The 24,921-nt window shown below is 41.9% G+C and overlaps 1 long non-coding RNA gene across 1 annotated transcript; it reads left to right on the plus strand.

The window, feature by feature from the left end:
• Window positions 1-701: 701 nt before the first annotated feature.
• Window positions 702-11,445, plus strand: LOC116657609. The gene is made up of 3 exons (XR_004312790.1): window positions 702-736; window positions 852-935; window positions 11,252-11,445. It is a non-coding gene; the product is annotated as an uncharacterized LOC116657609 (long non-coding RNA).
• Window positions 11,446-24,921: the final 13,476 nt, after the last annotated feature.

Here is a 24,921-nt window from a genome sequence, read left to right on the forward strand (position 1 = left end):
GATCCCACTCTTTCTCTTTAGAGAAGCAGCAGCAGCGACCATCTGTGTGTTCATCAGTGGGGGACTGGTTAATAAATTATGTACATCCATGAAATGCAAGATGATACAGCCATCAGAATGTATGAAGTCAATCTGTATGTACTCACATGGGAATCTCGCCAACATACACTCTTAAAAGGTGGGCTCAAGGACGAAGCAAAGTGCTGAACAATATGTGATCCCGTTTATGGGAGGAAGGAGGAATGGGGACATGCTTGACATGCGTGTATATGCAGAGGCAAATTCTGGAATTTTCTGAAATATACAATTGATTCCACATGGAATGGGAGAAAACTGGTCGGCGAAACTGACTTTTCACATTATGATCTTCAAAACTATTTGAGATTATAACCATAATCATAATTAGCTTTATAATTACGATTTTTAAAGTCCGTTGACCTAGACAGCCCTCCCTGCCGCGCTAGGTGGCACGTGCTGAGACAGACTTTGCAGTCTGAGTGTGACAATTTGCGGATCCACCCCCAGCGTGGCTGAAATTGGTCCCTCTTTCTTGCCTGGACTGGAGAACGGAAGGCAACTGCCGAACCTTCCACATGTGGCCACGAGAGGGCGCGCCGAAGCAGCCAAACTCACTCAGGAGCCGGACGCGCCCTTGGGAACCACCCTGAACAAAAAGCCGTCCAATTTTCAAAAGGCTGATAGGGGTCCCCACCGGGTGTTCACATTCGGTCTCCTCGTAAGTACACGAACCTAATTGCAATTTAATTTCTTCCAAATTGCATCAACAATTAAAGAGAAATTACTAATTACTCCCCTCGCCCTTTCTTTTTTTTTTTTTTTTTTTGCAATAGGCTTCTGGTAATTTCAGCAATTTAATGAAGTCCTTTGTGGGGAAGCAATTGGATTTCAATGACTTTCTCCCTCTAGCTCGCCGGGTAGGTTGAATCTGCCTTCTCTGTCCCTTATGATTTACTGTGAAACTGCCAACGTCTCAATGCATCATTTTGCCTTTGCTGTCTGATGATAACCTTCTTCCTCAGAACTGGGCGTATAAAGACATCTCTCTGTGGCAGTCAAGATGCACTTTCTCAAGTTCAAAAGGTAGAAAATAGAAAGTTTTTCTCCACTTGGGCCCCTCCCTTCCTCCCTCACAGTGACTTCCAAAGTCATTGCCTCTCTGGTCATTTATCCTTTTGCTCTCAGATTCTATCAGCCTTTTAGTAATGTCCATTATCTATCCGGAAGGATAGAAATGACTAACCCCTGGACCACCCTTTATTCCTCAATTCTAGGTATTGGGGGAAAAGAGTGGACCAAAAAAAACCCTACCTGTTCACAGTCACCAAAAGACCATTCACAAATGAATAGATAAACAAAATGCAGTCTATCCATATAATGGAATATTATTCAGCCATAAAAAGAAATTAGGTACTGACACATGCTACATCATGGTAAACCTCTTTTTTTAAGTGATTCAATATTTTTACAGATTACACTTTTTAAAGTTATTACAAAATAATGGCTACATTTCCCTGTACTGTACAATATAGCCTTGGTGCTTATCTATTTTATACATAGTTGTTTGTCTCGCTCAGTCCCAGACCCCATCTCGCCCCTCCCCACTTTCTTCTCTCCACTGGGAACCACTAGCTTGTTCTCTAGATCTGTGAGTCTGCTTCTGTCTTATTATAGACATTCATTTGCTTCATCTTGTGTAAATCTTGAAAACATCGTGTTAAGTGAAAAAGGTCAGACACATATTATGTGACACATATTATTTATATGAAATGTCCAGAATAGGCAAATCCATGGAGACAGCAGGTAGATAGATTAGTGGTAGCTAGGGGCTGGCTGGAGGGGGTAATGGGGGAGGGACTGCTTAATGGGTACAGGGTCTCCTTTAAGGTGATGAAAATGTTTTGGAACTAGAGGTGACGGTTGCACAACATTGTGAAGGTACTTAATGCCACTGAATTGTGTACACTTTACAGTGAATTTCATGTATGTATTATGTGTCTATACTTCATATATATACCATATTTATATTAAATTAGAGCTCACTCTGATGACCTCATTTTACCTTGATTACCTCTTTAAAGGCGCTATCTTCAAATACTGTCATATTCTAAGATTCTAGGGGTTAAGACTTCAATATATGAATTTTGAGGGGGCACAATCCATACCATAACCCTTCCTACCATCCATAAGTGTCTGGTAATGTTAGGTCCTGAAAAACCAACTCAGAAAGATTTCTGACCCTCCCTCTCTTACCTCCTCCTGGTCCAGGCACATTAGCAAGGCAGTCTGGCCACTGAACACAGATGTCCCCAGAAAGGGGTCATCTCCTCTGGGCCACTTCTTGAGTAATAATCAAAATGAAAGGGGTCAGGGGTGGGTGATCTATTCTGAAGATTCAGAATATCATCTTGTCCACTTCTGGGCTAATAGCCACCTAGGCTAGCTCTTCCTGGAATGTACCAGTGAGGCTCCTCCAGAGAAACAAAAACAACAGATGACACGTATATATGTGACATATATGGTACATGATTGACATATATGTATATGTAAGAGGGTGCTGAAGGAATTGGCTCGCATTATTATGGCTGCAGAAGTCCAAGACCTGCAGTCACGAAGCCGGAGACCAGGAGAGCCCTGGTGGTGGTGTAGTTCCGATCTGAGTCCGAAGGCCTGAGAACCAGGAGGGCCGATGTGTAAGTTCCAGTGTGAGTTCAAGTCCAGAGACTGATGTCCCAGCCGGAAGACAGTCAGGCCGAGAGAAAGGATTCTTTCTTACGGAGATGTTAATCTCTTCAGGCCTTCCGTGGATTAAATGAGGCTCCCCACAGTGAGGAAGGAGATCTGACTGACTCAGTCTCCCCATGCAAATGGACACAGTCACACCCAGAATAATGTTTGACCAACTGTCTGGGCTCCCCAGTGACCCAGTCAAGTTGACACCTAAAATCAATCATTACAAGAGAAACCTGGCAAAAGAGGGGCTGCGAGATCAAACTTCATTCTGCTTGAGCACCTGGACTCTCTTGTTGGATTAACATGGTCCTAGATCATAAGGAGAGTGAACACTTCATGGAGTACCCCGCTCACTGAGTCCCCTCCTGAGGCCCCCTAAAGCGGGGCCACAGTGTTTCTCTAAAAGTTTTATTAAAATGTCATTGTCCATCGTACCAGCCTTGCAGACAGAGGGCTGGGAACACTTTGGTCTTCAGGATTTATGGAGAAGGAAAGGACATTAGCAATCTTTTGTCCTTCAGAGCCACCTCTAGAGCTTTCCTTACAAAGGAAAATACCCTGGTCTCAAACTGCTGCAAATGCCTTAAATCTGTCTGCTGGGTCTGCCGTGCCCTGCTTGGGGGCTCTAACCACGACTGGGCCATCTTTCTCCTTAACCTCACAGAGAAGTCTATTGGGAACAGCAGGGGTTGGCCCCAGCTCCTGTACCTCCCACACAAAGCACCTGTCAACCTCTTGTCCATCTCCATTCCCATAACCATTGCTCAGTCATTCTTTGGCCAAGTGCCCCAGTTAGTGGCCTGAATGAACAAGACAAATTGGACAGACTGTTCTCAGGCAGTTGTTTAATTATTCAAACTGAACTGGCACCTTTAGGTCTACCAGTTGGCCAAGAGAACATGTTTGTGATATTATCACCTTGTACCCTCTGATTGATATAGGTCCCACATGGAAGGCCCCAGCAGTTGAAAACAACACTCTTCTCTTTCCAGGAGCTCCATGAGCAACTCTGGAACTATACTTCTTGTGTGTAAGTCAGGCATTAACTCGTCTCCCTCCTGAAAACACCATGGCTTTGCACCATAGGAGTGGTCATAAGAGATCTTCAAGTGTTTAAGAAAAGAACAGGATAACTGGCATAGTTGCAGGGATCTTGCCAAAATGAGGCCACCCTCATATTCCCAGGATAATATCTGACTCACTATTTCTGACACCCTGTGGGCAGTTATCGCCTAGATGGAAGTCATCCTGGTGGAAGAGGTGGTATGCAACCGGTCCCTGACTTTAGCTGAAGTGATCAATGACACCATCTCAGCCTCAGCCTCAACTCACTGGCCTGGGATGTTATAGATGATGTAGTTGCTGTAGTCTTCTTTTTTGTGGTCCACAGTGGAACATGTGCAAAAGCCAGTACATCTTCCTGTATCTGGACCGATGCTTTCCAAGAGGAAAGGTCAGCATAACAATTTAAGGAGAAAGCCATCTGGCTTTCTAAGATTGACCCAGATGGTTTATGGGATTTGTTCAGCTGGTTGAGTCCGGAACCATGAGCGGAGGGATTGCCAAGGCCAGTACCGTTGGCTGGAGTCCTATTGAGAGTGGCCTTAATCAAGTGCCATGTGAGACAAAGTGAATGGATTTGGGTCGAACCTCTGTTGGTTGGATGAACTGATGTGGCCAATGGAGTGGCATACTCATGGGAGGATTTGCCAAAAGCCAAGATAGTATAAAAACAAAAGGTGGATGTTGTTGGGAGAGAAGTCTTCATGGGTCTTCCCGCGTATCTGCATGTTTTATGAACAGAACTTTCCCGAGTTGTCTTTTTAAAGATGTTTGTATAGAGAACAGCCTTGGAAGATTGAGACAGTATCTCTTTCTGAAGCAAAGGGCAAATTAGTTTACTGTCCAGTATAAGAAGAGAATGTCACAAAAAAAAAAAAAAAAAGAGAGAGAGAGAAGGAGGAGGAGGAGGAGGAAGGAGAAGGGGAAGGAGGAGGAGGAGAAGAAGAAGAAGAAGAAGAAATGTCTCTCTCTGGGCAAAGGTTAGGCAGGCTTATTGCCCATCATAAAAGGTTCGCAGTCCCTAAGCTCAAGCTTCCTTTTCTACAATGCATTCATTGTGCACCAGCCTCCCTGTCCCTTTTGCATCACCCTTTGGGAACTAGGGCTTGGGGAACTGCACAAATACTGGTACACAGTCACCGCTATTGCAGTGAGTGGTAAAGGTCCTTTATCTCTGACCTGGGAGCCTTGCTCCATGAAGCTGCCAGAGGACAGTTTGTTCACTTGCAAGTAGAACAAGATCTCAGACCTTTTAAGGTTCTTGACAAATCTGTCTAGCATGTTTTTTTTATTGAGAACCTCCTTTCTTTCTAGGTGCTGTTGTAAATGCTGGGTCTAGAGAAATGAACAAAGTGTCTATCTTCAGAATAAAGCTTATATTCCAATGGGGTGGAATGTGAGAGGGTAAATTGGGGCATCCCTTGTGCAGAGTAGTTTGGAAGAACAAATTTAAAACCTTAAAAATGTGCCTACCTCTTGAGCAATTGTAAGAATTCATACTAAGGGAAACATCAGACAAGTACACAGAGATATGTGACCAGGGCTATTTCTCACAGCATTGTTTTTAGAAGTTTTTCTTAATTTGTCTCATTCAAGCACTATGTTCGTGATCTGACTTTTATCCACACACTATAATACTATTTTCTTAGTTTTCTAACTGACACAGCATATTTAGTTACATAAGTTTCATTATTAAATTAAACCTTATGTGACTATCAAAAGGCTAGTTACTTTATTTCTAATAAATATATAATATATAAGCAAATACATATAATATGTATACAAAAAAATACATAACTATTTAAATGTTTCATAGTACATTCATCAATGTGTTATCCAAAATCACACTGTATTACTCCAGTTATATGTATCACATTATGAGAAATTATTACTTTTTAACAACAAAAAAAACTGGAAGTGACAGTTAAACAAATTATAGTGTATCTGTATAAATTAAAGGAATGTTAGCAGGCATTGCAAGTAATGATATAATGTATATTGATTTTCTTGGAAAAATCTTTATGATAAAATATAAATTAAAAGCAAATCAGATCCAAAATAATGTTATCCCACTTGTGTAGATAACTATATATTATACATATTATATGCATTTATTTTTGTACATGTATAGAAAATATTCTAGAAGCATTCATTGTCCTTGAGTGACTGAAACCACAGGCAAATTTTAATTTCTTTTGGTTTAGCTAAAAAGAAGTTTAGTTTTGTGGTTTTGTTTTTAAGACTAGAGAGAGGTAATTCATTATGTGCATATGCCCTGGGGGAAATATGATGTCTGTGTTGATCGCAACACCAATTCTTCCATAGTATTAATTTTCAATAGATTGCCAAGTAATTGAATAGAGCTGGAAGGAGCGCTCTTGAAAGTTAATAAATTTGAGATATGAAATTAACAAGCCATGATGGATCAACTTACTCTTCAACCTCAAATGTATAAATAAATGACTGAAAACACTACAGGAAGGAAAGGTGTATGTCTTCATAATTTATGTTAGAAGCAGCACATAAAGTCACAGAACATCGAAGCTTGAAAAAGAACTCATAAAGTTATTCTGCTCCCACCTGGACATTGGGAAGATGCAGAAATTGAAACTCACTCACTGGCTGATACATCCAAAATTACATGTTTGCATTCGTGGCAGAGAGAAAGACAAGAACCCAGGTGTTCTGGGCCCCAGGCCAGTGGGAAGGAGTGATTTGTTGTGCAATGAATGTATTATGTTCAAATCTCAGTCCTGTTATGTCCTTGTATCCTGGCTGAGGCAACTTGGATGAGTTAATTTAACTTTTCTGGACAAGGATTTCCTCATCCTTGGAATGGGAATAATGCTTATCTCAGAGAATTCTTGCGAGATTTCAACAGCATGGCAGACACTACAGGCTGCCTACAGGCTGTCCGTTCCCCCTTCTTCCTAGAAGGACCCCAGTTTTGTTTGGGGCAGTGGGCTTTTCTAAGCATGCTCATTTCCATGATGCTGGAGTGACACAGGTTCTGCCAATGACTAATAAGCTGAGGGTTTCTGGGAACGCTTTTGCCTTATGGAGTCAGGCCCTGCCCCTTTCTGCTTCCTGCCTTTTCCCCAAGACAATACAGGTGTAGGGCTGGAAATGGAGCAGCCACGTCCCAGCCAAGGAAACTTAGGCATGAAGGCAGAAGCCAAAATGCTGATGACATCATGCTGAAGACATCGAAGAGGAAAGAGAAACAGCCTGGGATGGCTTTGTCATCAAACAGCTTCACCAGCCGCAGATTGCCTGTTTCTAGACTTCCTACGGGAGGGAAAAATAAATTCCTATTTGGTTAAGCTCCAGAGGTATATTGGCAGGTTGGTCCCAATTATTTCCTGCTCTGCAGTGGAATTATCCATCTACCCTCTTGGCCTCATGAAGGGCAAGGTATCCTTCCCCATGTCTTGATTTTGGGCTTGGTCAGGTGACTTGAATAGGCTATTGGGATATTGGCTGATTAAATGTTAAGGAGAACCTTAGAATAAATATGCTTGTGCAGCTGGGCTTGTCCTCTTGTGCCTCTGCATCTCCATGGAAGAATAGACCTCAAGAAACCTGATTGTCTTAGAAGAGACGAGAGAAGCAGGACTTAAACAAACCCATGGCTCAGTGCTAAGCCTAACCTAGAACAATCAAATTTAGCCAGTCTGCAGAAGTATGAGCAATAATAAAAGTGTTTGCTATCATATGCATTGAGATTTGGGATTGTTTGTTATCCAGCAATTGCTGATGAATACACCCTGGTCAAGTATTCTATTACTGGTACCCAAAAGCATTCTTAACAAATATGAACAAGGTAACACATGAAGAATGCCTGGTACCTACTAGATGTTTAATAAATATCAGTTGCTTTTTTTTTTTTTTTAATTCTCCCACACAGTTTCATTTCTGGAAAAGGAAGACATTTCTTTGCATGTTAGTTGGCCTTTTGTTTTGGTCTGTGGCTCTTTCAATGGGTTTTCACCTGGAATTCAATCATTCCTATTGTGTCTATTTTTCCAATATAACATTATTCCAGACTTCAAAAAAGAAATTAAAACAAACCTTCAGCAGCATGGTCTATGGACTTAATTTTCTAAGAACTGAGATTTCTGGCATGGAATTAATAACTATAACCAGAAGACTTATGGAAAGCATCAAAATACTCTTTGCTCAGTCACGAGACACAGTTAACTTAAACCAGCCTGTGAACTTTCTCTTCATTTTATTTAACTTGTACCTTTTATGTGGGTACTGAGGTTTTGATACCAGGCAACTGCTATGTAATGATCTCTTGCTGCTAGTAAATGCCCAGGCCAAGCCATCGTGATTGTTCTTATAGCAGGAGACACTGATCTCAAGAAACCGTCCAGTTACAGTGACTGTGTGTGGTATGGTGAGTGACGGAGGGGGCTGAAGTACACTGGACTTCCAAGTCCTGTTCTGGGGCAGCTGCCCTTTCAGGAGCTCCAGGGATAGAGCTGTTGTGTTTGTGCATGCTGAACTGCTAAGTCAAAAGCAGGCTGAAGCCTTCACTTACCACCACTTAGTATGGTTCAAGGACCAGCAGCATCTGCATGACCTGGGAGCAGGTTAGAAATGCAGGATCGCAGGTGCAGCCCCAGACCTACTGACTCAGAATCTGCATTTTTAACGAGATCTCCAAGCAAGTTTTTTTTTTTAGTTTAAAAAATTGAGATATAATTCATGTACTGTAAGTTAACCATTTTAAATGTACACTTTTTACTATATTCACAAAGATGTGCATCCATCATCACTAATTCCAGAAGTTTTCATTCCCCCAAAACAGGCATCATTCCTATAAGCAGTCATTCCCCATCCATCACCCCCTCCCCCCAGCCCCGGTCAGCTTCTAATCTATTTTCGGTCTCTGTAGATATGCCTATTGTGGGCATGTCACAAACTTGGAATCACATGTTCTGTGGCCTTTTGTGTCTGACGTCTGACCCTTAGCATAATTTTTTCTGGGTTCATCCATGTTGGAGTATAAATCAGTAGTTCATTCATTATTATGGATGTGTGATATTCCATTGTATGGATGTGTCACATTCTGTGTATTCAGTCATCAGTTGATGGACATTGGAATTGTTTCCGCATTTTGGTTATTACAAATAATGCTAGAATGAACACTTGGGTACGAGGTTTTATGGAGGAATATGTTTTCATTCCTTTTGGGCATATATCTACAAGTCAAGTTTCTGGATCACATGGTAACTCTATGTTTAACCTTTTGAAGAACTGCCAGACTATTTCTAAACTAACGGCACCATTCTACATTCCCACCAGCGGAGTTTTGGGTTTCAGTTTCTCTGCATCCTCGCCAACACATGTTATTGTCTTTTATTTTTAATTTTCATAAAATATGTATAACATAAACTTTATCATTTTAACCATGTTAAGTGTGTAGTTCAGTGGTATTAAGTGCATTTATATTGTTCTGCAACCATCACCACCATCCATCCATAGACATTTTCATCTTGCAAAACGTAACTCCACACCGCATAAACAACTTCCCACTTTCCTCCTCCCAACCCCTGGCAACCACCAATTTATATTTGTCTCTATGATTTTGATGACTCTAGGTACCTCATATTAGTGGAATCATACAGTATTTGTGTGTGTGTGTGTGTGTGTGTGTGAGTCTGACATTTCATTTAGCATACTGAATTCAAGGTTCGACCATATTGTAGTAAGTGTCAGAATCTCCTTCCTTTTCAAGGCTGAATAATGTTCCACTGTATGCATACACCACATTGTATTCTTCCTTTCATCCATGGATAGACCCTTGGGCTGCATCCACGTTTTAGCAATTGTGAATAATACTTCTATGAACATAGGTGTACAGATATCTCTTAGAGACCTTGCTTTCAATTCTACAAAAGAACTGAAATTCAGAATTTCAGAAGTGGAATTTCTGGCTCATACGGTAATTCTATATTTAATTTTTTTGAGGAACCACCATGCTGTTCTGCATAGTGGCTGCACCATTTTACATTTCCACCATCAATGCATAAGTGTAACAATTTCTCTGCATCCCCACCGTCACTTGTTATTTTCTGTTTTTGTTTGTTTGTCGGCTTTTTGATAATAGCCACTGTAACGAGGGGGCATCTTATTGAGGTTCAATTTGGATTTTCCTAATGATTAGTGATGCTGAGCATCTTTTTATGTCCTCATTGGCCGTTTGTATATCTTCTTTGGAGAAATGTCTATTCAAGTCCTTTGTCCATTTTTGATTTGGTGGTTTTGCTGTTGAGTTTTAGGAGTTCTCTATATATTCTGGATGTTAATCCCTTATTAGGTATATGGTTTGCAAATATCCTCTCCCATTCTGTGAGTTACCTTTTCACTCTGTTGCTAGTGCCTTTCGACACACAAAAAATTTAAATCTTCATGAAGTCCAATATGTCTGTGTTTTCTTTTGGTGCCTGTGCATTGTTGGTGTCATAGCCAAGAAACTGTTGCCAAATCCAATATCATGAAGCTTTTGTCCTATGTTTCCTTCTAAGAGTTATAATTTTAGCTCTTACGTTTAAATCTTTCATCCATTTTGTGTTAATTTTGACATGATATTAAATAAGGGTCCAACTTCATTCTTCTGCACATGGAATTCCTTTTCAGAATCAGTGTAGTGTTGTGTTCTGCCTTACCCTTACCTCCACCCTCCCTATTCTGTACCTTCCTCTGCACTCCAACACTCCTCTTAAGCCTCCTTCAGACCACTTATAAACTTGAATTGTGATTGCCTATTTAGTTATCTGTCTCCTTCACTAAACTACAAGCTCAGTGAAGGCGGGACCCATGTCTTTCTTGTCCCCCACACTGCCCACTCTACCTCCAGCCCTTTACCCAGTCTCTGACACAGAAGTAGATAATCAGAAAACAGGTATAGTGTGATATAATAAGAAATATATTGGATCTTTGCCCTGGGTTCCTAGTACAGAGCTCCTAAAATCCTTGGAATCTCCTGAGTGATAGGAGTGTCTTTTGTTATTTGTTAACAAGCCCACTTCCTTGCATCTGAGTTTATGCTAATGAAATGATTTAGGATGGAGCCTTTAGATAGTCTCAGGAGGGTGCTGGTTACCTGAAAGACCAAATACAGTCATCCCACGGAATCCTTGGGGGTGGGTTCCAGGAGCCCCTCAGATACCAAAATTTGCAGATGCTCAAGTCCCTTATGTAAAATGATGTAGTATTTGCATGTAACCTATGCACATCCTCCCGCATACTTTAAATCATCTCTAGATTACTTAGAACACCTAATACAATGTAAATAGTATATAAACAGTTGTAAATACAATGTAAATGATATGTAAATAGCTGTCAGAGCATAGCAAATTCAAGTTTTGCTTTTTGGAACTTTCCAGAATTTTTGTAACAGAGACTAGAGAATAACCTTTGTTTACAGGGACACCAAGACCTGGCCCACGTGGACGGCTGCAAGAACAAAGAATGCCTGCAGCAAGAAGTTTGCAACAAGCAACCACACCCCCTCCCTTGTTTTTTGTAGAAAAGGAGCCTGTGTTCTGACTAGAGCAGGATGGTTCTCCAAGACATTAGTCTGCCATCCTCTCGGTCTGCCGGCTTTCTGAATAAAGTCACTATTCCTTGCCTCAACACCTCATCTCCTGATTTATTGGCTTGTCGTGCAGAGAGCAGAACGAGTTTGGACTCAGCAACATTTTCTTTTAAAAATACTTTTTACCCACAGTTGGTCGAATCCAAGCAAGCAGAACTCATTGATACTGAGGGCTGATGATATGTGTTTAGAGGGTGAGAACTTTCAGCCCCACCCACTGACCTCCGGGGATGGGGGGCGGATTGGAGATGAGCAGTATATAAAAACTCTTTTACAACAAGATTGAGGTCTCATGAGTTTCTGGGTTGGCTCGGAGGTAACTCCCCCAGGGAGGCCGTGGAAGCTCAAAACTTGCCTGTGCCTCTCTTTCATGTCTGTTCCTGAGTTTTATCTTTTATGGTAAATTGGTGAATGTAAGTGGAGTTCTGAGTCATTCTAGCAAATTACTGAACTTGAGGAGGGAGTTGTGAGAACCCCCAAATTTGTAGCCTGTTGGTCAGAAGTATGGGTAGCCCAGGGCTTGTGACTGGCATCTGAAGTGGGGTTAGTCTTGTGGCACTGGAACCCTTTAACTTCTGGGATCTGACTCTAACTGCAGGTAGTTTAGAACTGAATTCAATTGTTGGACAGCCAGTTGATGTTGAGAATCAGAAAACGTGTTGGAAAAAAACCCCATGCAGCCAGGCATGTGGCAGGTATTCGGTAAATAGTAGCTATTTTTATAATTATTATTACCATCCCCCTCCTCCAGCCTTTGCAAACTTCTGCCGAAGTGTCTGAGCATTTTCCATTTGTCTTTCCTCCTGCAATTTTAAGTCAATTTAGACTTCTATATTTCTGATTAATGAGCCAGAGATAATGATTGAAACTGGGGCCAGATCTTAAGATGGCTCTTTGAACTTTTCTGAAATTGCCTACTTCAACATCTTCGGAAGGAAAATGCACCAAAGTGATAAAATCAAAGCAAAGAAATTCATATCCATTTCGTGATCAAAAAGTAGAGGATAACACATCTTGAGATTAAAGCAGTCTTCTGAATATGGGAGAGGAGGGTGGGGTAGGGGAGAGCACTTGCAGCTCATTTACTTGAATATTTTCTTTCCATCCTTGGCTGCTGAAGATTAGTGTTGGTTTTGAAGGCAGGACACAGCGGCTAGGAGAAAATTCAGCATGAAGTTTGCTGGAGATAACTATAGAGAATGTAGAGACACCAACTTGAAGACCCTTGTGTGACTGCAACTGAATCGGTCTATTAATTCTACACAGCTGAATTGGTCTATTCTAATAGTATTTTTGTGGTGTCTTTAGGGTTTTCTCCATGTAAGATCATGAACTGTACCCTTAAAAATGGTGAAGATGGAAAACTGCATGCTATGTATATTTTATACAATTTTTTTAAAGCCAATATCAAAAAAAAAATAAAAAAGGTGGAGAGAGATGAGTGGAATGTTCCGAGGAAAAAGAGACTAAAGAGACAACAATACAGGCCAAACCTGACTTTCAGGGTCATCCTGGTTGAGAAAATGAAGCAGTCATAAAAGGCATTCTGAGGACAACTGAGAAACTTTAAATGTGGACTGGACATTAGACGACAGCATAGAATTACAGTGACTTTCCTTAGCTGTGATAATGGCTTCAAGATTGTACAGGAGAATGCCTTTATTTCTACAAGATGCGTGCTGAGGTATTCAGAGGTCAACTGTCCACAGTGTCTGCAAGTTACTTGCAAATGGTTCAGGAAAATAAAAAAGTAATGAAAGAAAATAAATACATAATAGAGAGCAAAAATGGCAAAATGTTCATGATTGCTGAATCCAGGTGGAAGCTATATATACTGGTGCTCATTGTATCATTTATTCCACCTTTAGGGATGTTTGAAAGTTTCCACAATAAGATGACAGGATAAAATGATTATGATTTCTCTCTATCCTTTTTCTTACGTAATTCAACATAGAAGCAAAATTGACAGCTAAGTGGGGAGAGGGCGGTGCAGAGGCATGGATGAGTGAAGCACTGGGGATTTGGGGGAATGATGAAACTCTTCTGAATGACACTGAAATGAATGCATGATGTTACGCATTTGTCAAAACCCACAGAACTATACACCTCAAAGAGTGAACCTGAACATAAGCTGTGAACTTTAGTTAATAACCAAACATTTCTATTGAGATGTCAATTATAACCAATGCACTACACCAGTGTCAGGTGTTAATAACAGGGGAAACTTAAGGAGAGAAGGGAGTACGTGGGAATTCTCTCTACTTTCTGCTCGCTTTTTCTATATACCTGCTGTTTCCATAAAACTTCTCTAGAAAATGAAGTCTGGTAACAAAAGAAAAAAAATGACAAAAAGCATATGATAGTTAAGCTTGAAAAATAAAGGTAAAGAATCAAGAAGAAAAATAAAGGGTAAATAATAATCTGAGAAGCTAGTATTTAGAAATGCGTGCAGTGGGCTGCTGCGTAATTATAAAATACGGGCCACAGATTGAACACTGAGCTTCATGGAAGCTAGACCAAGAGGGAGACATGAGGTTAAAGAAACATACATTTATTCAATAGATGTTAAGACTCTGTTTGGAAAGAAGGGAAGAACTATGAAAGAGATCTCTCCTGTGGATCCTAATTGAAAAAGCTAACAACAAATTATATAATTGTTCATGTCCTCCATATTCCAAAAATTTATTCTATAGTAAGTTTCACATGTCAATTATTACAAATAAAATGGAGAACATAGTAATAGAAAACAGAAGCCTAGGCAGTTATAAGATAAGTAAGTACTAAGGATTTCATATACAACGTGATAAATATAATTAACACTGGTGTACATATAAGACTTATTGAGGGTAAACCCTAAGAGTTTTCATCACAAGGAAAAAAATACCTTTTTTCTATTTCTTTAATTTTGTGTCTGTATGAGATGACAGATGTTCGCTAAACTTACCACGATAACCATTTCATGATGTGTGTAGGTCAGATCACTCTCTGTACACCTTAAACTTGTACAGTACTGTGTGTCAATTATATCTCAATAAAACTAGAAGAAAAAATAAAATAAAATGGAGAAAAAGGGAAAAAGAACCCTCGACAGCAAGAGGAATGTAAGAAAGTCCGGCAAAGTTCTCATTTCCTCTGTTTTCTCAGAATGATGGTTTCATGGCTTTTACTCAACTATCACATATCAAATTCTTTCCAAATAAATTGGGGGGAGTACCCATTTGCTACCATCCCTAAACTGGGTTTGGTAATCCAGTCCTGCTATAGCTCCGTTCTTTTGCAAACATTCATTTGCTCAACAAATATTGACGTTTTGATACCTGCCAAGTGTCAGGCATTGCATTTGGTTCTGAGACGACAAATGTTAAAAACTAAAATTCCAGCCTTCAAGAAATTTACACAACGGAGAGGAAGAAGGGGACTGACCAGCACATCTCATCCTAGTGTAATGAGCCCAGAACAATCGATCAGGGGCAGCCAGGAAGAGGCTTCACCCCCGAGGCAGTGACTCCCTGAGGCTTGAAGTGGAGGTGCTACCTGCCACATAAGCAAAAGGAGGGAGGGAAGGAGGAATGCTTGGTAGAAGCTATGTGGTGGGGGTCAGCAGGAATGGTGGAGAGCACCATGGCCTCGTGTGCCCTTGGTTAGAATGTAAGCTGTGTGGGAGTTAAAGCTAGGAAGGTGAGCAGGGACCAGGTCTGGGTGGCTCCAGAACATCTCTTCTCTTAGGTTTAGATTCTGACCTGATGGTGACTGAGGCTGCTCTGCAAGGATGTCTCCTGCCCAGAAATGGGTTGTTTGGGGGAGTGTCCCTGGCTGTTTTGGAGGAGATCAGACTGCAGGCAGCTAGACCAGTTCTGGGCTGTTGCCGCAATGAGAGCCTGACCTAGGAATGGAGCCAGACCAAGGGGTGGATTCATCGGGCACCTGGAGGAGAACCAAGGGGACTTACTGATGGATTACAGGTTGGGAGAGTGAGGGAGAAGGTAGACCGACTCCCACGTTCCAGGGGCACTGGGGAGATCCTGGGCGGTTAAACCAGGTGAAGAACCATGGGAGGAAGGAAGGACTTGGCCGGTAGGTCTGGGACACACTGAGCCCCAGGAAGCCATGATGTCCAGGCAGAGATGGTGGGTTGGCCACTATGTGGGCAGGTCTGGAGTTCAAACGAGAGGATGGGGCTGAGAGAAGACCAGAGTGCCCACCTGAGTGCCCCAGCAGGGGACTGCGAAAGGACCACAGAGGCCCTTCCTCTGCAATGTGTGCTCACACCATCAACAGGTACTGACCAGACACCCTCTGTGCCAGGCCCTGTCCAGGGCATGGAGGTTGTGGAACTAGACAAAGACAATCCAAAGGAGAACATAAAGAAGCTATTTATTCAGAGCTTGCTATGGCAAGGGAGTCACCCAACACCCTTTGCATTTTGGCAGAGACTCAACGGCAGGCAGAGGAGTGGGAAAGCTTAAGTTAAAAGAGGAGGGTGGCAGGAAGGGGCCAGATGTGCTTGATTGGACACTGTTGGCCTGGGGATGTTGGAAGCAGGCTAACCAGAAGCAGGGCATCCTGTGTGATTGGTTAGGGCTGCATGTTTGACTTTCTCTAGTTGGTCATTTGACTTTCTCTAGTTGGTCCCTCTAGTTAGAAGAGGGGACAAAAATTAGGGAAGCTGTCAGTAATTAATCAAGTCCTGGCTATCTGGGACCAGTTGTTATAGGGGTTATTATTTGGCTTCCTGGGCTGGTGGCTGGAGATAGTGGTCTGACTTCCTCCAAGTCTGACTTAGAGATAGCAGGCTGGCTTCCTGGACCAGTTCCTGGAGACGACGGGGTGGTTTCCTGGGCTGGTTGATGCAGATCTGCAGATTGTGAGTCAGAGTTCTATTTTTATACCCGGTCTGGGTTGTATATTCATTGCATTGTCTGTTTGTATATTCAGTCTCTCAAGGTGCAGCGGTAAACACACCTGCAGGCCTGGCTCTCATGGCCCTTGCACTCACAGAGGTCAGTCAGGAATTATGCAAGCAAACAGATGCATTATTAAGACCCTTTTGTCCCGGCCTCAGTCCTTTCACTCTCCTATCAACTCATTTGTTTGTTTTATTTTGTTTTTTTCAGACACTTAGCACTGTCTCAAAAGGTCTTTTTTTGAGGGGGTGGTAATTAGATTTACTTTTCGAGGAGGTACTGGGAATTGAACCCAGGACCTTGTGCATGCTAAGCATGCACTCTACCACTTGAGCTATACCCTCCCCTTCAAGGGTCTTGATACTAGAAATTTGACAGGTTTTCAAACAAGAATATGGATGGGAATGCTCATCAGCCAGGCACAAAAGGCCACGTACTGCGTGATGCCACTTAAATGAAATATCCAGAACAGGCAAATTCATGGAGAGAGAAAGCAGATTAGTGGTTTCCAGGGATTAGGGTCAGGGGAATCGGGAGTGACTGCTTAATGGGTACCAGGTTTCTTTCAGGGCTGATGAAAAAGTCCTGGAACTGGGTAGTGGTTATGGCTGCGCAACATTTTGAATGTACTCGAGGCTACACAATCGTACACTTTAAAGCGGTTAAATTAATTAATTAATTAAATGGTTAAAATGGTAAATATTATGTGTATTTTAAGTGCAGGATCAGCTCTGAAGATTTAATTTGATTATAAACATTTATAGCCAAGTCAAAACTGATCAAACAGGAAAATTTATTTTTTTGGGAAAAAAATAACAATATTAGCTCCTGGATAATTAATAAACTTCGACAGTAAAATTCACAGTGATGCCTTGGAAAAGACAGTTTTCGCTCAGTAAGGACTTTTCACTTTCTAAACAAGCTAAATTATGATTCCTGCTCAATGGGTTATTATTTCCAAGACTTTTCTATGATAACAAAGCCAAAAATTAATCATGAGTAAAAGAATGATCTTGTATTTGCAGCTTTCACATTTGAAAGATAGGTAATGCAGAAGGGTAATTCAATTTGAATTGTTGCAAAGTGACTTTAATGACATAATAATGTAACCTCTTTAAGGGAACAGCAATGAGCATTTTTTTGGTTTTGTTTTACAGATACCACAGGAGACTGTGGGCTGTGCATAGTCACCTAATCTCCATCATCACAGTCCCCTGCAGGGTAAGATTTCTTCGCATTACAGCGAGGTGATGGAATTTGCCCAAATTCTCTCCAGTAGCTAATAATAGATCCAGGTTCAAACCTAGCTTTCTTTGATTCTAAATCTTATTCTCTTAATCAGCAAACTTGTTCTGCAACAAGTAAGTAAATATTTGAGGCTTTGCCAACCACATGGTCTGCTGTTGCAGCACAAAAGCAGCCACATTCAGCACACAAGCAAGTAAGCACAGCCATGATCTGTATTCCAGTATGGGCACTGAAATTTGAATTTTATTTAATTCTTTGTGTGTCATGAAATGTTCTTCTTTCACTTTCTCCCTCAGCAATTTCAAAATGTAAAAAGCCATCCTTAGCTTGCAGGCCATACAAAAACAGGTAGCAATCCAAATTTGGCCCAAGGGCTATGGTTTGCTGGCCCCCTGCTCTTAATCCCTGCGAGGTCCCCAAATCCAACATCTACAGTGGACAGGGAAATAATAAAGTGAGTGAAACAGGCTGGGCAAGACGTTAGGGGTTAGTGGGGACTGTGGCCCAGGACTGCCAATCCTTCCAGGTTTTCAAAGGAAAGAAGCTGGTAATTTAGATTTGTATTTGCAATCTCCCTGTTTCAGTATTAGCAGTGAATTTAAATTTCTGAAAGAAGACACTGTCTTGAATCAGATACGGTCCATAGGTCCTCTTGTTTGCAACCTCTTCACTTGGTTGTGTGGATTCTCCACCCTGGCTACCCTTGGGAATCACTTTGGTCTAAAAAATACCAAAACCCATAGAGCTGTCTGGGCCTCACCGCTAGAAATCAGATATAAATGGTGTGCAGTGAAGCATCCGTATATTTTTAAAGCCCTAAAGCTCTGTGCTCCCCCCCAACCAGATGCCACCCAGCTGGTTCTGAAATGTAGCCACTACTGCCTCCTTTGGCCGGTTTCATGTACTCCTCCCAGAGCGCTGTCCATACATCCTCCGGGAAGGCAGATTTCCAGCTGCTCTTGGTGCAAAAGTCACCTCATTTAAACTGTTCCTACGTCTACCCTAAAGCTACTGCATATAAACACCTCCGCCATAAAGGACTGGAGTCTCCTCTTGCACGTTAATCCTTCTACTTGTTAGGCACCAACACCACTCTTCTTGTTCGGACTGAGAAGCAGTACCCTAGTGACCCCTGGCCAGTGAAGCAGGAACGCACAGGAAAGCAGCTGTGGGGCAAATTTGGGAAATAGTGTGATGGCAGTTTTTCTCTGCACAGTGCTCTGCTTCGTTTAGAGTCCCAGGGTCCTTGAACCCTGGCTGCAGTCAAGGGAGCCCCACCCATAGACACAGGCCACTGCCTGGCTCAGAGGCCTTTGATTACTCTCTTTGTTCTTCACCTTGGCCTTCGTGGTCTGGTCCATGGCATCAGTCAGGGTTCAACAGAGAAACACTATGGATTATGAGATGAGAGATTTATTCTAGGAATTAGACCTTACAGAGCTATGGGGGGGGGGCAGTCCAGGAGGGGAGCCGGGGGAGCAGAGAAGGCACCAGCCAGTCCACCTGGGCAGCCAAGCACATCCGGCCACCAAAATAGGACAGCCAAAGGAAGACCCTGGGGCAAGCTGTGCCCCTATGCAGTGCCACCACCAGACATCTGATGGTGCAGAGCTGGGAGCGGAGCAGAGGAGAGCAAGGACAAGTGGAGACCTCAGGCCTCTCGGCATCTTATTGTCTGACCACAGTGACTTTTCAGCGGTGGCGGCTGCACTTGAGCATGCCTCTTTCAGCCGAGTCTGACAGGGAGGAGGATTCTAGGAACATATTTCCAACTGAACCATTGACACAATACAAACCATACATCCCTGCCTACCTCTCTCAGCCTCTTTTGGCCATCACCCTCTGTGACGGTTCAGTTTAAGTGTCAGCTGGACTGGGCCACGGGATGCCTGGATACCTCGTTAACCATCACTCTGGCTGTGTCTCTGAGGGTGTCTCTGGAAGAGATCAGCATTTGAATAGGTGGTCTGAGGAACGCAGGTTGCCCTCACCATTGTGACTGGGCCTCCTCTAATCAGTTGAGGGCTTTCATAGAACAAAAACTGGAGGAAGGGAGCATTCTTGATCTCTGCCTGGCTTCTTAAGCTGGGGCATTGGTCTTCTCCTGCCCTTCAGCTGGGACTTACACCTTTAGCACTACTGGTTCTCAGGCCTTTGGGTTGGACTGGAACTACACCGACCGGCTTTCCTGGGCTTCTAGCAGATTGTGGGACCTCTCGGCCTCCGTAATTTTATGAGTCAATTCTTGATAATACACTTCTCTTTCTCTCGCTCACTCCATATATATATATACATGTACTATTGATCCTCTTTCTCCGAGGACCCCAAGACACCCTCTCTCCTATACCATGCTTCTTTCAGTTTTCCAAAGTTGCCAAGTTCTTTCCCACCTCAAGGATCTTTCATTTCTAGGTGAAATATTATTCTCCTCACCAACTCTTCGCCTAGCTCCTTTTCTCCCATCCTCTAGGGCCCAGCTGAAGTCATTCTCCCTAGACTTCCAATACAAATTATCTTCTAACTGTATTTCTCTCATATACAACTTGGGGTTATATGTACAACAAAGAGGCAAGTCTCAACACGCAGCTCGCGGTTGTATATTTACTTGCAGCGTCTCTTTCTTGGGTCAGTGCTGAAGCTCTCTGAGGGCGAGGATTGTATCTGTTTTGTTCACCACTGTAAACCCAGTGCCTGGCACGTAGTAGGTCCCAAAACATTAAATGAACAAACATAGCCATTTTCAAGGCCAATGTTTCATTTAGTATTTTGAAGAAAAAAAAGATATCTCTGGCCTAATCCATGGCTTCATTTTGCTGTGTAATTTAGGGTCTGACATATAACATAACAACAAAAAATACAATACTTAAAGTCTCTGCCGGCAGGCAAAAATTAGCCATACCACCCAGCAGCCCTGAGGGACCTCACAGGCCTGGAGAAACCCTTGGAAGCAATTGCTAAAACTTTGTTGGTGGTGTAGTTAAATCACTCACTCTCAGCAGGAATTTTAATGGCCACCACACGAGGTCCAGAAAGTTTCTATGGCTTAATTACCTACATATATTTATAGCTCTACGTGCTTCTTTAATGTTTACATCATTTTCTGTGTGAGGATGCTTTATCTTTAGTTTGCTTAAATTTTTTTTCCAAAAAAAATTGCAGACATTCACAGTTCCAGTGATAACAGAGCTTTCTACTCCAATACTTGAGCTAATAAACACAAAGAGGTTTGTGGAATTCCTGAGACATAGTAGGTACTAAATAAATAGTAGTTTTCTTCCTACATCTCTAGGGCTGTTTTCTTCTAAGTATTAAACAAACTTGTAAAAAATAGTAAATAAATCCTAGAGATCGAATGCATAGCAGAATGAATAGAGACAGCAATGTATCATAATCACCAAACTTGCTAAGAGACGAGATCTTAATTATTCCAACCACTAAAAGGAAATGATAATTATGTGAGGTGCTAGTTAGCCCTACCATGGCTATCACATTACAATAGATAAATGTATCAAATCAACAAATTGTGTACCTTAAATGTATACAATGTTATATATCAGATATATCTCAATTTTTTAAAAAGTGCTACTTAACTCAGACTACTGATTATGAAAATGTCCCTCAAAGAAAATAGACAGGTAAGAAAAGAAATTTTCTTTGGGGAAGATACAAATGAATATTTGAAAAGAACTGCTGGGTCTTACCTCTGCTCCCTGTTGAAACTTAGTTATAAATCTATAGCATGCTTCTTTCTCCCTTCTTTTTTAATGTAAAAAGATGGAGAAAACATTACACTAAAGACATTACATTTAGAAAATAATTCTTTGGAATATAGAGCTCAGTGTTTTCAGGGACAATCCTGGAGGTTGAACATTCTTTTATCTGGTCCCCATAAAAGAATTCTTTCTTCTTCCACCACATCTCAGCATCCCTGTGGTACCTGAGCTCTTCCACCCTTTGCATAAGAAACAGGGTAGCTAAACCATCCCTGTGGAATGGAATCATAGGCTTTTCCTGAGGCAAGGGGGGATGTCCTACCACCGTCTGGACTTGGTGGGCGACCTGCAGCTTGCCCCAGTATAAGACATTCATTCTCCCCATCAGCATCACCTCTCTGAGGATGAGGCCATCACCCTCTACTCCAGAGGGGCTACAGTGGATCTGAACCATGGCAAAGGAGGTTGTCCACATGGAGCAGATGGACAGACTGGCTATCTGGCAAGTCATGCAGCATGAAACAGGGGCCATAGGCTGGCTGTAATTGGTGGACAATCCTCTCCATGTGGTATGAGAAGGACAGCCACTGCAGCTTCCAAACACTGGTAACTTATGCTTCCTTAAGTTCGTAAGTGAAGATTAATGCCACCCCTTAGTGACACAGCTCTGTGTTCCTTCTCCTCTTCCTCAACCCACAGACAGTGGCTCTCAAAGTATAATCCCCAAGCCAACAGCATCAGTAGCACTTTGTTAGAAAAACAAATTCTATTTAAAAAAAAAAGAAAGAAAGAAAAGAAAGAAAAAAAAAGAAAAAAGAAAAAAATTAAAAAAAAAAAAAAAAAGGCCCATTCTCAAGCCCCACCCAGACCAACTGAAACCCTGCAGGGTGGGGTCCAGCAATCTATATGGTTTAACAAACCACAAACCCTCCAGGTGACTTTGAGAACTACAGCTCTAGTCTAAGGCAGTGCTTCCCAAACTGCTTTGTACAAAAATCTTTTGGGAAGCTTTGAAAAATTCTAACACTGGGGCGTCACCCACACTAATTAAATCAGGATCTGGCAGTGAGACTCGGGCATCAGGATTTCTTAAAGATCCCCCAGGTAATTCGCATGGGCAAGTGAGCTTGAAAATCACTGCTCTACTCTAGGGCCTCGCTGCTCAAGCGTGTGGTCTCCCGCCCTGCAGCATCCATTGACATCAACTGGGGGCTTGTTAGAAATACAGGGTCTCAGCCCCCAGGCCAGTCTGCACTTTAACAAGACCTCAAGTGACTCATAAGCACTTTAAAGTGTGACAGGGAGGGGCAAGGGTATAGCTCAGTGGCAGAGTGCACGCCTAGCACACCTGAGGTCTATGGGTTCAATCCCCAGCACCTCCATCAAAAAAGTGAGTGAACCTAATCACCTCCCCTCCCCCCAAAAGATAATAAAGTAAGAAAACTTTAAAAAAATAGTTGGACAAAGTGATTTTAAAAAAATAAAATGAGACAAGCACTGGCCTGGGGTACAAAAAAATGCAATCTGGTGAGCGTCTGAAACTTTCTGACTTCTAGATCAATGATTCACTGAAGCAGGTCCAGAGGTTGCTGCCTTTGTTTTTCTCATTCTCTGGTGACACTCCCCCTCCCCCATCAATGGATGCTCTGGCTGGGGGAAGGGGAGAGTGACTGGGGCAGGGGAATTAAATTCAATGAGCACCTCAGGAGGGCCCTACGGAGCGAGTAAGGGAAGAAGAAGCACTTCAATTAGCATTTGGACGTATTCTGGACATATTCTGTTCACTATATTATTAATTACCACGTTGTCTCATAAGTAGCTACTCCCAGGAGGCCTCCCCATAAACCAGCTGTTTCTTACTCTCTCTCCTCCCCACCCTCCAATTTCTTATTTCATAATTTCTCAGCATCTCACCAGACCACTCCCGAATGATTTAGAAAGTGAAACCAAGGCTGATTCAGAATCGGAATAAATATTAACCTAGACTTACTATTTCCTAAAAGAAGTAGAAAGAGGTCCAGATTAAACTAGAGCGAACATCGTGACCAAAGGCAACCAAATAGAAACTTTACTGTCTTGCAGTGTTTTGAATCTACAAGATCATTTTTTTATTAACCCAATTCACATACTTACCCTTTGTCCTCATCTCAAAGGTGAGGCATGGCTGTACACTCATCTCTGTATCCATGTGTTTGTGTTGTGTAGTCACGACAAATATGAATTCTCAGGATGCCTGTGTCCAGGGCAGTGAGGTGTAGAAAGAGCCTACGGCTGGGAGTGAGGACACCTGGGTCCCTTACAGCAAGTCACTTTTCAGTGCTGGGCCTCAGTTTTCTTGCTTCTATATTAAGGGACTTTATAGTTGAGGTTGCAAATTCAGATGCCTACAGGGGCCTAGGTAAAAATCTAAATGAGGCAAAGACAGCCCCAACTCAGCCCCTCTCTCTCCTTATCAACCTGTGAAAATGTGGGTCCAGTGCTGCCAGATTTCAAGGGAAGAAAAAAAAAAATCTGGATTTTTGTTTGCAATTTCTCAGTTTTTGAATATTAGGAACTAATATAACTCTCTTTTTTCTCAGAATTTGGAAACCACACCAAACACTCCTGAGGCTATAGTCCATCTGGGGCTAGCCAGGTGAGGACTTCTAGACTCAGTGACATCCCTGGGCTCTTTAAAAATTCCAATTCTACTCATTTAATGAATTTGCTGTTCTTTGTGTAGTCATAAAGTTCATTCTTTCAATAAATATTTGAGTACCCATTATAAGCCAGAAAACATAGTTGATTGGAAAAAAAAAAAAACAATGAGGCAAGGTTTTTACTTTTAGGTGAGCAAATGGGAAAGCTAAATGAGATACCCCAGTAAATGATAAGGCTTCGTGAATAATTAGACTTGTTGAAAAGTCTAAGGAAAGACAGATTCGATTCTTTAGCTGGATACATAATCTTTCTGAGGCTTGGCATTTTCATCTGCAAAATGGACAACATAATATGTCCTCATCAAGCCTGTGTGAAGATTAAAATTCTGTCACATACTTGGCACATAGTAGATGTTCAATAAATAACGTCATCCAGTGCTAATACTTTAGTTACATTATAAACTCCTCGGAATTATGGGTTGTGTCTGATTAAAACCATACGATGGTGGAAGGTATAGCTCAAGTGGCAGTGTGCATGCTTAGCAAGCATGAGGTACTGGGTTCAATCCCTGGTACCTCCTCCAATAATAAACAAACAAACAAACAAACAAACAAACAATCTTAATTACCTACCCCTGCAAAAAAAAAAAAAAATCATATGATGGCAGTTCTTGACTTGGAACCAGCAGGCTGTGTCCCCAGTGTGTACCTTCGAGATTGTTTTCCAGTGGAGGCAGCATCAATTGGTTACTTCCGCAAGCAAATCCAAAAAAGCCTATTTAAACTGTAGGATGGCCTAAATATTGTACAATTGCCATTAAAAAATAAACAAAACAAAACCAGAAAATAGCCCTGATGTGATGCAAATGCAACAGAAGAAGCTCTTCCGGGTTCTTTTCAACAAACAACGTTAAAGGCTTTTTGCTTATTGTGAGTGGTGCTTGACCTGTCTAAGGCAGATTTAATTAAAAGACCAAGAGCAAAGAGTTGCATAC

The sequence above is a fragment of the Camelus ferus genome, chromosome 18 (assembly GCF_009834535.1).
Source record: "Camelus ferus isolate YT-003-E chromosome 18, BCGSAC_Cfer_1.0, whole genome shotgun sequence".
NCBI classification, from domain to species: Eukaryota; Metazoa; Chordata; class Mammalia; order Artiodactyla; family Camelidae; genus Camelus; species Camelus ferus.